The sequence below is a fragment of the Aphelocoma coerulescens genome, unplaced genomic scaffold, assembly GCF_041296385.1.
Source record: "Aphelocoma coerulescens isolate FSJ_1873_10779 unplaced genomic scaffold, UR_Acoe_1.0 HiC_scaffold_59, whole genome shotgun sequence".
Taxonomy (NCBI): Eukaryota; Metazoa; Chordata; class Aves; order Passeriformes; family Corvidae; genus Aphelocoma; species Aphelocoma coerulescens.
Window position 1 is genome coordinate 954,770 of NW_027183938.1, and position 13,007 is coordinate 967,776.

The following is a 13,007-nucleotide window of genomic DNA, read 5'->3' on the forward strand; positions in this document are numbered from 1 at the left end:
AGTCACCCCAAGACACAGGGACAGAGAATTCAGTGGAAAGACTCCGAGAATTCTGCTCCCAGAGATCATTCATTCCTGCTCACCCTGACCCTTGTAGAAAGGGGACATCGTTCCAGGCAGCCTGTACTGAGCATGTGGCTCCTGAGTGGGGTTTGTTGTTTAGGAAACCTGCTCCGGCTTTTCCATTCTTTCCTTGCAAACAGGAAAACTTCTCCTGGGGCTGTGTGCAGGCAGAGCCCTGAGGAGAGCAGGTGGCACATGGTGCGCTGGGCTGGGACAGCCAGCTGCAGAGCTCAAGGGAAGAAGCCCAAAGTGTCACAATGGCTCCTTGCCTTCACATGCAACACCTGGGTCACAATGGTCTCCTTGATTCCATGAGGCCCCACTGTGTCACAATGGCTCCTTGGTTCCATCAGGTTCCGCAGTGTCACCATGGTCTCCTTTGATCCGCACTGACATCATGGACAATTGGTTCCATGAGGCCCCGCAGTGTCACAATGGTCCCTTGCTTCCATAGCTTTTACGTTGTAACAAAGGACTCCTTGCTTCTATGAGCTAGCCTGTTTTTTCAGAGGTGTCTTTGGTTCCAACAAGGCCCTGCTGTGTCTCAGTGCGCCCTGGCTTCCATGTGGATGTGGAGTATCACAAAGGCTCCTTGGTTCCACCAGGTCCTGCTGTGTCACAATGGGTCCTGTGGTCCCTGAGGCCCTCCAAAACCATCGTGGAGGCTTGCTTCCATGAGGTTCCATTATGTGCCAGTGGTCATCTTGGTTCCAGGAGTTTCCTTAGTGTCACAATGCCCTCCATGCTTCCATTAGGCCCTGCTTTGCCACAATGGTCCCCTTGTTTCCATGAGGCCCCGCTGTGTCACAATGGACCTATGGTTCCATGATGTTGCGTGGTGTCACCGTGCTCTTCTTGAATCCGCCGTGTAACCATGGACCATTGGTTCCATGCAGCCGTGTCACAATGGGCTCCTTGATTCCATGATTCCCCACGGTGTCACAATGGAGCCTTGTTTCTAGGAGGTTCTGTACTGTCACAATTGCCTCCTTGATGCCATCAGCCCCTGCAGTGTCACAATGGCTCCTTGGTTCCATGAGGAACACAATAGCTTGGCATAAGCATTGAGCAACAGCTGCTGAACACACCTGGCAACATCTGCTTGCATCAAAAGAGGGCTTCAAGCTGACAATGGCACCAGCAGCTCCCATCTGCAACAGAGACCCAGGAAAGGACAGGCTGTGCCGGTTTGGACAAATGTGGAGGAAAATATCCTCTGATAGAAGGCAGGTTACACCCAGCCCTCCCCCACCAGGTTTTTGGAAAAAAGAACTTTCCTGGGAAGAAAGTGAAAGAGATAAAACCTATTTTTTTAACAAACACACAGGAAAAGGATAACAATGCTAAATATTAAAAGCTCTCGCTGTGCAGAGAAAGCTGGGATAATTTGAGAGTCCTTCTGTGTTTCGGTGGGGTCTCCTGAAACATCCATAGACAGCGAGGCCCGTGCAAAGAAACAGGGAGCGATTCTTGAGAGAAGTTTCAGAGCTCTTTCTTCTCCAGCCACATGGGCGGGGCACTGCCAAAGAACTGAGCAATCACAGCACAACCAGGGCCCTCCTGGCACAGGGCAACACAAAATAAGCAGTGCTGAACAGGATTAGGGCACATGTGAGCAGGGAGCAGGGAGACCCCCGTGCCCAGGCCATGCCTCTACCCCAGGGTCCCCTCTCCCATGACCTCATGGCAGGGGGGAGGAACCCCAACACTTCCGTAGGTGTAGTCTCTCTCCTCCTCCTTGCAGCTAGCTCATGGGCCCACATTCAGGGCCCCCACCTCGGGAGAAAATTCTCCCAATGTGGTCTGATGTTGAAAGAGTCAAGAAGAGAAGAAGGGGAAAAACCCCCAAAGTCCCAGGAAAACAAAGTTCAACTCTCCATCTCCCCCCAGAGAAAAGGAGCTGAAAACTGGCTAAAAAGAAACAAAGTTGCTTCCTCTGCTCTTGCTGCAAGCAGGATGCAGAGGAGTGTGTATGTGTGTCCTTGAACAAACGCTCTGAGAAGTTTGTCCGGTTTTTTTTCCTCTCCCCCCTCTCAGGCTCAGTTGAAAGGCACAGAAATGCACAAAGTTCACTTCTGGGCATAGAGCAGCAATAGGGGATACACACAATAAAGTCACCCCAAGACACAGGGACAGAGAATTCAGTGGAAAGACTCCGAGAATTCTGCTCCCAGAGATCATTCATTCCTGCTCACCCTGACCCTTGTAGAAAGGGGACATCGTTCCAGGCAGCCTGTACTGAGCATGTGGCTCCTGAGTGGGGTTTGTTGTTTAGGAAACCTGCTCCGGCTTTTCCATTCTTTCCTTGCAAACAGGAAAACTTCTCCTGGGGCTGTGTGCAGGCAGAGCCCTGAGGAGAGCAGGTGGCACATGGTGCGCTGGGCTGGGACAGCCAGCTGCAGAGCTCAAGGGAAGAAGCCCAAAGTGTCACAATGGCTCCTTGCCTTCCCATGCAACACCTGGGTCACAATGGTCTCCTTGATTCCATGAGGCCCCACTGTGTCACAATGGCTCCTTGGTTCCATCAGGTTCCGCAGTGTCACCATGGTCTCCTTTGATCCGCACTGACATCATGGACAATTGGTTCGAGGCCCCGCAGTGTCACAATGGTCCCTTGCTTCCATAGCTTTTACGTTGTAACAAAGGACTCCTTGCTTCTATGAGCTAGCCTGTTTTTTCAGAGGTGTCTTTGGTTCCAACAAGGCCCCGCTGTGTCTCAGTGCACCCTGGCTTCCATGTGGATGTGGAGTATCACAAAGGCTCCTTGGTTCCACCAGGTCCTGCTGTGTCACAATGGGTCCTGTGGTCCCTGAGGCCCTCCAAAGTCATTGTGGAGGCTTGCTTCCATGAGGTTCCATTATGTGCCAGTGGTCATCTTGGTTCCAGGAGTTTCCTTAGTGTCACAAAGCTCTCCATGCTTCCATTAGGCCCTGCTTTGCCACAATGGTCCCCTTGTTTCCATGAGGCCCCGCTGTGTCACAATGGACATATGGTTCCATGATGTTGCGTGGTGTCACCGTGCTCTTCTTGAATCCGCCGTGTAACCATGGACCATTGGTTCCATGCAGCCGTGTCACAATGGGCTCCTTGATTCCATGATTCCCCACGGTGTCACAATGGAGCCTTGTTTCTAGGAGGTTCTGTACTGTCACAATTGCCTCCTTGATGCCATCAGCCCCTGCAGTGTCACAATGGCTCCTTGGTTCCATGAGGAACACAATAGCTTGGCATAAGCATTGAGCAACAGCTGCTGAACACACCTGGCAACATCTGCTTGCATCAAAAGAGGGCTTCAAGCTGACAATGGCACCAGCAGCTTCCATCTGCAACAGAGACCCAGGAAAGGACAGGCTGTGCTGGTTTGGACAAATGTGGAGGAAAATATCCTCTGATAGAAGGCAGGTTACACCCAGCTCTCCCCCACCAGGTTTTTGGAAAAAAGAACTTTCCTGGGAAGAAAGTGAAAGAGATAAAAACTATTTTTTTAACAAACACACAGGAAAAGGATAGCAATGCTAAATATTAAAAGCTCTCGCTGTGCAGAGAAAGCTGGGATAATTTGAGAGTCCTTCCGTGTTTCGGTGGGGTCTCCTGAAACATCCATAGACAGCGAGGCCCGTGCAAAGAAACAGGGAGCGATTCTTGAGAGAAGTTTCAGAGCTCTTTCTTCTCCAGCCACATGGGCGGGGCACTGCCAAAGAACTGAGCAATCACAGCACAACCAGGGCCCTCCTCGCACAAGGCAACACAAAATAAGCAGTGCTGAACAGGGTTAGGGCACATGTGAGCAGGGAGCAGGGAGACCCCCGTGCCCAGGCCATGCCTCTACCCCAGGGTCCCCTCTCCCATGACCTCATGGCAGGGGGGAGGAACCCCAACACTTCCGTAGGTGCAGTCTCTCTCCTCCTCCTTGCAGCTGGCTCATGGGCCCACATTCAGGGCCCCCACCTCGGGAGAAAATTCTCCCAATGTGCTCTGATGTTGAAAGAGTCAAGAAGAGAAGAAGGGGAAAAAAACCCCCGAAGTCCCAGGAAAACAAAGTTCAACTCTCCATCTCCCCCCAGAGAAAAGGAGCTGAAAACTGGCTAAAAAGAAACAAAGTTGCTTCCCTCTGCTCTTGCTGCAAGCAGGATGCAGAGGAGTGTGTATGTGTGTCCTTGAACAAACGCTCTGAGAAGTTTGTCCGGCTTTTTTCCTCTCCCCCCTCTCAGGCTCAGTTGAAAGGCACAGAAATGCACAAAGTTCACTTCTGGGCATAGAGCAGCGATAGGGGATACACATGATAAAGTCACCCCAAGACACAGGGACAGAGAATTCAGTGGAAAGACTCCGAGAATTCTGCTCCCAGAGATCATTCATTCCTGCTCACACTGACCCTTGTAGAAAGGGGACATCGTTCCAGGCAGCCTGTACTGAGCATGTGGCTCCTGAGTGGGGTTTGTTGTTTAGGAAACCTGCTCCGGCTTTTCCATTCTTTCCTTGCAAACAGGAAAACTTCTCCTGGGGCTGTGTGCAGGCAGAGCCCTGAGGAGAGCAGGTGGCACATGGTGCGCTGGGCTGGGACAGCCAGCTGCAGAGCTCAAGGGAAGAAGCCCAAAGTGTCACAATGGCTCCTTGCCTTCCCATGCAACACCTGGGTCACAATGGTCTCCTTGATTCCATGAGGCCCCACTGTGTCACAATGGCTCCTTGGTTCCATCGGGTTCCGCAGTGTCACCATGGTCTCCTTTGATCCGCACTGTCATCATGGACAATTGGTTCCATGAGGCCCCGCAGTGTCACAATGGTCCCTTGCTTCCATAGCTTTTACGTTGTAACAATGGACTCCTTGCTTCTATGAGCTAGCCTGCTTTTTGCAGAGGTGTCTTTGGTTCCAACAAGGCCCCGCTGTGTCTCAGTGCACCCTGGCTTCCATGTGGATCTGGAGTATCACAAAGGCTCCTTGGTTCCACCAGGTCCTGCTGTGTCACAATGGGTCCTGTGGTCCCTGAGGCCCTCCAAAACCATCGTGGAGGCTTGCTTCCATGAGGTTCCATTATGTGCCAGTGGTCATCTTGGTTCCAGGAGTTTCCTTAGTGTCACAATGCCCTCCATGCTTCCATTAGGCCCTGCTTTGCCACAATGGTCCCCTTGTTTCCATGAGGCCCCGCTGTGTCACAATGGACCTATGGTTCCATGATGTTGCGTGGTGTCACCGTGCTCTTCTTGAATCCGCCGTGTAACCATGGACCATTGGTTCCATGCGGCCTGGCTGTGTCACAATGGGCTCCTTGATTCCATGATTCCCCACGGTGTCACAATGGAGCCTTGTTTCTAGGAGGTTCTGTACTGTCACAATTGCCTCCTTGATGCCATCAGCCCCTGCAGTGTCACAATGGCTCCTTGGTTCCATGAGGAACACAATAGCTTGGCATAAGCATTGAGCAACAGCTGCTGAACACACCTGGCAACATCTGCTTGCATCAAAAGAGGGCTTCAAGCTGACAATGGCACCAGCAGCTCCCATCTGCAACAGAGACCCAGGAAAGGACAGGCTGTGCCGGTTTGGACAAATGTGGAGGAAAATATCCTCTGATAGAAGGCAGGTTACACCCAGCCCTCCCCCACCAGGTTTTTGGAAAAAAGAACTTTCCTGGGAAGAAAGTGAAAGAGATAAAACCTATTTTTTTAACAAACACACAGGAAAAGGATAACAATGCTAAATATTAAAAGCTCTCGCTGTGCAGAGAAAGCTGGGATAATTTGAGAGTCCTTCTGTGTTTCGGTGGGGTCTCCTGAAACATCCATAGACAGCGAGGCCCGTGCAAAGAAACAGGGAGCGATTCTTGAGAGAAGTTTCAGAGCTCTTTCTTCTCCAGCCACATGGGCGGGGCACTGCCAAAGAACTGAGCAATCACAGCACAACCAGGGCCCTCCTGGCACAGGGCAACACAAAATAAGCAGTGCTGAACAGGATTAGGGCACATGTGAGCAGGGAGCAGGGAGACCCCCGTGCCCAGGCCATGCCTCTACCCCAGGGTCCCCTCTCCCATGACCTCATGGCAGGGGGGAGGAACCCCAACACTTCCGTAGGTGCAGTCTCTCTCCTCCTCTTTGCAGCTGGCTCATGGGCCCACATTCAGGGCCCCCACCTCGGGAGAAAATTCTCCCAATGTGCTCTGATGTTGAAAGAGTCAAGAAGAGAAGAAGGGAAAAAAACCCCCAAAGTCCCAGGAAAACAAAGTTCAACTCTCCATCTCCCCCCAGAGAAAAGGAGCTGAAAACTGGCTAAAAAGAAACAAAGTTGCTTCCCTCTGCTCTTGCTGCAAGCAGGATGCAGAGGAGTGTGTATGTGTGTCCTTGAACAAACGCTCTGAGAAGTTTGTCCGGCTTTTTTCCTCTCCCCCCTCTCAGGCTCAGTTGAAAGGCACAGAAATGCACAAAGTTCACTTCTGGGCATAGAGCAGCGATAGGGGATACACATGATAAAGTCACCCCAAGACACAGGGACAGAGAATTCAGTGGAAAGACTCCGAGAATTCTGCTCCCAGAGATCATTCATTCCTGCTCACACTGACCCTTGTAGAAAGGGGACATCGTTCCAGGCAGCCTGTACTGAGCATGTGGCTCCTGAGTGGGGTTTGTTGTTTAGGAAACCTGCTCCGGCTTTTCCATTCTTTCCTTGCAAACAGGAAAACTTCTCCTGGGGCTGTGTGCAGGCAGAGCCCTGAGGAGAGCAGGTGGCACATGGTGCGCTGGGCTGGGACAGCCAGCTGCAGAGCTCAAGGGAAGAAGCCCAAAGTGTCACAATGGCTCCTTGCCTTCACATGCAACACCTGGGTCACAATGGTCTCCTTGATTCCATGAGGCCCCACTGTGTCACAATGGCTCCTTGGTTCCATCAGGTTCCGCAGTGTCACCATGGTCTCCTTTGATCCGCATTGTCATCATGGACAATTGGTTCCATGAGGCCCCGCAGTGTCACAATGGTCCCTTGCTTCCATAGCTTTTACGTTGTAACAATGGACTCCTTGCTTCTATGAGCTAGCCTGCTTTTTGCAGAGGTGTCTTTGGTTCCAACAAGGCCCCGCTGTGTCTCAGTGCACCCTGGCTTCCATGTGGATGTGGAGTATCACAAAGGCTCCTTGGTTCCACCAGGTCCTGCTGTGTCACAATGGGTCCTGTGGTCCCTGAGGCCCTCCAAAGTCATTGTGGAGGCTTGCTTCCATGAGGTTCCATTATGTGCCAGTGGTCATCTTGGTTCCAGGAGTTTCCTTAGTGTCACAAAGCTCTCCATGCTTCCATTAGGCCCTGCTTTCCCACAATGGTCCCCTTGTTTCCATGAGGCCCCGCTGTGTCACAATGGACATATGGTTCCATGATGTTGCGTGGTGTCACCGTGCTCTTCTTGAATCCGCAGTGTAACCATGGACCATTGGTTCCATGCGGCCTGGCTGTGTCACAATGGGCTCCTTGATTCCATGATTCCCCACGGTGTCACAATGGAGCCTTGTTTCTAGGAGGTTCTGTACTGTCACAATTGCCTCCTTGATGCCATCAGCCCCTGCAGTGTCACAATGGCTCCTTGGTTCCATGAGGAACACAATAGCTTGGCATAAGCATTGAGCAACAGCTGCTGAACACACCTGGCAACATCTGCTTGCATCAAAAGAGGGCTTCAAGCTGACAATGGCACCAGCAGCTTCCATCTGCAACAGAGACCCAGGAAAGGACAGGCTGTGCCGGTTTGGACAAATGTGGAGGAAAATATCCTCTGATAGAAGGCAGGTTACACCCAGCCCTCCCCCACCAGGTTTTTGGAAAAAAGAACTTTCCTGGGAAGAAAGTGAAAGAGATAAAAACTATTTTTTTAACAAACACACAGGAAAAGGATAACAATGCTAAATATTAAAAGCTCTCGCTGTGCAGAGAAAGCTGGGATAATTTGAGAGTCCTTCCGTGTTTCGGTGGGGTCTCCTGAAACATCCATAGACAGCGAGGCCCGTGCAAAGAAAAAGGGAGCGATTCTTGAGAGAAGTTTCAGAGCTCTTTCTTCTCCAGCCACATGGGCGGGGCACTGCCAAAGAACTGAGCAATCACAGCACAACCAGGGCCCTCCTCGCACAGGGCAACACAAAATAAGCAGTGCTGAACAGGATTAGGGCACATGTGAGCAGGGAGCAGGGAGACCCCGTGCCCAGGCCATGCCTCTACCCCAGGGTCCCCTCTCCCATGACCTCATGGCAGGGGGGAGGAACCCCAACACTTCCGTAGGTGCAGTCTCTCTCCTCCTCTTTGCAGCTGGCTCATGGGCCCACATTCAGGGCCCCCACCTCGGGAGAAAATTCTCCCAATGTGCTCTGATGTTGAAAGAGTCAAGAAGAGAAGAAGGGAAAAAAAACCCCCGAAGTCCCAGGAAAACAAAGTTCAACTCTCCATCTCCCCCCAGAGAAAAGGAGCTGAGAACTGGCTAAAAAGAAACAAAGTTGCTTCCCTCTGCTCTTGCTGCAAGCAGGATGCAGAGGAGTGTGTATGTGTGTCCTTGAACAAACGCTCTGAGAAGTTTGTCCGGTTTTTTTTCCTCTCCCCCCTCTCAGGCTCAGTTGAAAGGCACAGAAATGCACAAAGTTCACTTCTGGGCATAGAGCAGCAATAGGGGATACACACAATAAAGTCACCCCAAGACACAGGGACAGAGAATTCAGTGGAAAGACTCCGAGAATTCTGCTCCCAGAGATCATTCATTCCTGCTCACACTGACCCTTGTAGAAAGGGGACATCGTTCCAGGCAGCCTGTACTGAGCATGTGGCTCCTGAGTGGGGTTTGTTGTTTAGGAAACCTGCTCCGGCTTTTCCATTCTTTCCTTCCAAACAGGAAAACTTCTCCTGGGGCTGTGTGCAGGCAGAGCCCTGAGGAGAGCAGGTGGCACATGGTGCGCTGGGCTGGGACAGCCAGCTGCAGAGCTCAAGGGAAGAAGCCCAAAGTGTCACAATGGCTCCTTGCCTTCACATGCAACACCTGGGTCACAATGGTCTCCTTGATTCCATGAGGCCCCACTGTGTCACAATGGCTCCTTGGTTCCATCAGGTTCCGCAGTGTCACCATGGTCTCCTTTGATCCGCACTGTCATCATGGACAATTGGTTCCATGAGGCCCCACAGTGTCACAATGGTCCCTTGCTTCCATAGGTTTGATGTTGTAACAAAGGACTCCTTGCTTCTATGAGCTAGCCTGCTTTTTGCAGAGGTGTCTTTGGTTCCAACAAGGCCCCGCTGTGTCTCAGTGCACCCTGGCTTCCATGTGGATGTGGAGTATCACAAAGGCTCCTTGGTTCCACCAGGTCCTGCTGTGTCACAATGGGTCCTGTGGTCCCTGAGGCCCTCCAAAGTCATTGTGGAGGCTTGCTTCCATGAGGTTCCATTATGTGCCAGTGGTCATCTTGGTTCCAGGAGTTTCCTTAGTGTCACAAAGCTCTCCATGCTTCCATTAGGCCCTGCTTTGCCACAATGGTCCCCTTGTTTCCATGAGGCCCCGCTGTGTCACAATGGACATATGGTTCCATGATGTTGCGTGGTGTCACCGTGCTCTTCTTGAATCCGCAGTGTAACCATGGACCATTGGTTCCATGCGGCGTGTCACAATGGGCTCCTTGATTCCATGATTCCCCACGGTGTCACAATGGAGCCTTGTTTCTAGGAGGTTCTGTACTGTCACAATTGCCTCCTTGATGCCATCAGCCCCTGCAGTGTCACAATGGCTCCTTGGTTCCATGAGGAACACAATAGCTTGGCATAAGCATTGAGCAACAGCTGCTGAACACACCTGGCAACATCTGCTTGCATCAAAAGAGGGCTTCAAGCTGACAATGGCACCAGCAGCTCCCATCTGCAACAGAGACCCAGGAAAGGACAGGCTGTGCTGGTTTGGACAAATGTGGAGGAAAATATCCTCTGATAGAAGGCAGGTTACACCCAGCTCTCCCCCACCAGGTTTTTGGAAAAAAGAACTTTCCTGGGAAGAAAGTGAAAGAGATAAAAACTATTTTTTTAACAAACACACAGGAAAAGGATAGCAATGCTAAATATTAAAAGCTCTCGCTGTGCAGAGAAAGCTGGGATAATTTGAGAGTCCTTCCGTGTTTCGGTGGGGTCTCCTGAAACATCCATAGACAGCGAGGCCCGTGCAAAGGAACAGGGAGCAATTCTTGAGAGAAGTTTCAGAGCTCTTTCTTCTCCAGCCACATGGGCGGGGCACTGCCAAAGAACTGAGCAATCACAGCACAACCAGGGCCCTCCTCGCACAGGGCAACACAAAATAAGCAGTGCTGAACAGGGTTAGGGCACATGTGAGCAGGGAGCAGGGAGACCCCCGTGCCCAGGCCATGCCTCTACCCCAGGGTCCCCTCTCCCATGACCTCATGGCAGGGGGGAGGAACCCCAACACTTCCGTAGGTGTAGTCTCTCTCCTCCTCCTTGCAGCTGGCTCATGGGCCCACATTCAGGGCCCCCACCTCGGGAGAAAATTCTCCCAATGTGCTCTGATGTTGAAAGAGTCAAGAAGAGAAGAAGGGGAAAAAAACCCCCGAAGTCCCAGGAAAACAAAGTTCAACTCTCCATCTCCCCCCAGAGAAAAGGAGCTGAAAACTGGCTAAAAAGAAACAAAGTTGCTTCCTCTGCTCTTGCTGCAAGCAGGATGCAGAGGAGTGTGTATGTGTGTCCTTGAACAAACGCTCTGAGAAGTTTGTCCGGCTTTTTTCCTCTCCCCCCTCTCAGGCTCAGTTGAAAGGCACAGAAATGCACAAAGTTCACTTCTGGGCATAGAGCAGCAATAGGGGATACACATGATAAAGTCACCCCAAGACACAGGGACAGAGAATTCAGTGGAAAGACTCCGAGAATTCTGCTCCCAGAGATCATTCATTCCTGCTCACACTGACCCTTGTAGAAAGGGGACATCGTTCCCGGCAGCCTGTACTGAGCATGTGGCTCCTGAGTGGGGTTTGTTGTTTAGGAAACCTGCTCCGGCTTTTCCATTCTTTCCTTGCAAACAGGAAAACTTCTCCTGGGGCTGTGTGCAGGCAGAGCCCTGAGGAGAGCAGGTGGCACATGGTGCGCTGGGCTGGGACAGCCAGCTGCAGAGCTCAAGGGAAGAAGCCCAAAGTGTCACAATGGCTCCTTGCCTTCCCATGCAACACCTGGGTCACAATGGTCTCCTTGATTCCATGAGGCCCCACTGTGTCACAATGGCTCCTTGGTTCCATCAGGTTCCGCAGTGTCACCATGGTCTCTTTTGATCCGCACTGTCATCATGGACAATTGGTTCCATGAGGCCCCGCAGTGTCACAATGGTCCCTTGCTTCCATAGCTTTTATGTTGTAACAATGGACTCCTTGCTTCTATGAGCTAGCCTGCTTTTTGCAGAGGTGTCTTTGGTTCCAACAAGGCCCCGCTGTGTCTCAGTGCACCCTGGCTTCCATGTGGATCTGGAGTATCACAAAGGCTCCTTGGTTCCACCAGGTCCTGCTGTGTCACAATGGGTCCTGTGGTCCCTGAGGCCCTCCAAAGTCATTGTGGAGGCTTGCTTCCATGAGGTTCCATTATGTGCCAGTGGTCATCTTGGTTCCAGGAGTTTCCTTAGTGTCACAAAGCTCTCCATGCTTCCATTAGGCCCTGCTTTGCCACAATGGTCCCCTTGTTTCCATGAGGCCCCGCTGTGTCACAATGGACATATGGTTCCATGATGTTGCGTGGTGTCACCGTGCTCTTCTTGAATCCGCCGTGTAACCATGGACCATGGGTTCCATGCAGCCGTGTCACAATGGGCTCCTTGATTCCATGATTCCCCACGGTGTCACAATGGAGCCTTGTTTCTAGGAGGTTCTGTACTGTCACAATTGCCTCCTTGATGCCATCAGCCCCTGCAGTGTCACAATGGCTCCTTGGTTCCATGAGGAACACAATAGCTTGGCATAAGCATTGAGCAACAGCTGCTGAACACACCTGGCAACATCTGCTTGCATCAAAAGAGGGCTTCAAGCTGACAATGGCACCAGCAGCTTCCATCTGCAACAGAGACCCAGGAAAGGACAGGCTGTGCCGGTTTGGACAAATGTGGAGGAAAATATCCTCTGATAGAAGGCAGGTTACACCCAGCCCTCCCCCACCAGGTTTTTGGAAAAAAGAACTTTCCTGGGAAGAAAGTGAAAGAGATAAAAACTATTTTTTTAACAAACACACAGGAAAAGGATAACAATGCTAAATATTAAAAGCTCTCGCTGTGCAGAGAAAGCTGGGATAATTTGAGAGTCCTTCTGTGTTTCGGTGGGGTCTCCTGAAACATCCATAGACAGCGAGGCCCGTGCAAAGAAACAGGGAGCAATTCTTGAGAGAAGTTTCAGAGCTCTTTCTTCTCCAGCCACATGGGCGGGGCACTGCCAAAGAACTGAGCAATCACAGCACAACCAGGGCCCTCCTCGCACAAGGCAACACAAAATAAGCAGTGCTGAACAGGGTTAGGGCACATGTGAGCAGGGAGCAGGGAGACCCCCGTGCCCAGGCCATGCCTCTACCCCAGGGTCCCCTCTCCCATGACCTCATGGCAGGGGGGAGGAACCCCAACACTTCCGTAGGTGTAGTCTCTCTCCTCCTCCTTGCAGCTGGCTCATGGGCCCACATTCAGGGCCCCCACCTCGGGAGAAAATTCTCCCAATGTGCTCTGATGTTGAAAGAGTCAAGAAGAGAAGAAGGGGAAAAAAACCCCCGAAGTCCCAGGAAAACAAAGTTCAACTCTCCATCTCCCCCCAGAGAAAAGGAGCTGAAAACTGGCTAAAAAGAAACAAAGTTGCTTCCTCTGCTCTTGCTGCAAGCAGGATGCAGAGGAGTGTGTATGTGTGTCCTTGAACAAACGCTCTGAGAAGTTTGTCCGTTTTTTTTTCCTCTCCCCCCTCTCAGGCTCAGTTGAAAGG